Below are 1,261 nucleotides of genomic sequence, written 5' to 3'. Positions count from 1 at the left end.
TCCAAGCTGCCATTCATTTACCTGTGAGATTATTGTACTTCTATATATTTAAATGACCAACCCCTTAAAGAAAAAAACAACAAAAAAAATCCTTTAGTCATGATGTATCCTGACTACTGTAGCCTGTAAGTGTTCCAAAGCTTCTGGGTTTTCCTGTATTCCAGTAAGGTCTGAGGGGAGGGGAACAGCTACAGAAATCTCACCCACTGGGAAGGGAACTCGCACGCTGTTCTGTGCGTTACTGAACAAATGAGTAACATTTGTGGTGTTTACATGACGACACATTGGTGTTCACTTTTTTGTGCTCAAGCTTTGTACAAAATGTCTTATTTAAAGCTGAAGTCCTTTTTACATTTTTCAATTAAAAAGGGACAAATTACTTATTTTTTCATGCCTATGACTAGGACTCTTGCTAGTTTTATTTGTCATGTCAGTTTCTCAAGCAGGACTCCTGGATGCTCACTAAGTCCTGGCAGAGAGGTGACCACATAATTTTTAATGTGTGTGGAAGGAAAACTAGCTGGTTTTTTTCAACCTTGCAGTGCAAGTGTCTACAGCAAGGAGATGCTGGATGTGAACAGCCTGAACAGGAGTGAATCCTTAGAGAGGGATGAGTGCTGTGTTCGGTCTGCCCTGCACCCCCTGCCCTGAGCTCCTGGTCTCTGCTGGACTGGCTCAGCAGCAGGGGCTGCCTGTGCTGCTGAAGGCACTGGCTCCCTTTCACATTCTGTAGTAGCACTGATGTTATTGTTTATGCCAGCTTGCAATAGCTGCAGCCAAAGGAATGCCAGGCTCACCTGAAGTGAACAAAGTACCTTAGTGTGAGAAAAAATTGCATTAATCTTGCTGAATAATCAATTTAATTTTCAGGTGGGTTTAAATTTAGTCATTAGTGACACTGACATGAGCATCTCCTGCCTGCTCACTGCTGCTTCTGGGCTTTCTCCTGCTTTCCTGTATTTGTGCCTCTTCCTCCATGCAGCAACTCCCAACTTCCAAATCCCAAGATAAGGAGAGAACCCAGGCCAGCACAGTGAACTTAGGGTTGGAAACTAGGAGGGTGTAAATATTCCATCAGCTTATTTAATAATTTCTGGAATGATAACTATTTCAACTTTATCTTGGCCTATTCCAATTCACATGAAAAAATCCCTCATCTCATGGTCAAACCTTTTAACAAACATTTCCTTTCATTTTTCAGATTTTTTTTCTCAGTGCCTAAAACTCTCCTAAATATCTTTGTGCTTGGAAATTCTGTATG

This window comes from Serinus canaria, chromosome 14 (assembly GCF_022539315.1).
Source record: "Serinus canaria isolate serCan28SL12 chromosome 14, serCan2020, whole genome shotgun sequence".
Taxonomy (NCBI): Eukaryota; Metazoa; Chordata; class Aves; order Passeriformes; family Fringillidae; genus Serinus; species Serinus canaria.
This window is presented reverse-complemented; position numbering follows the sequence as displayed.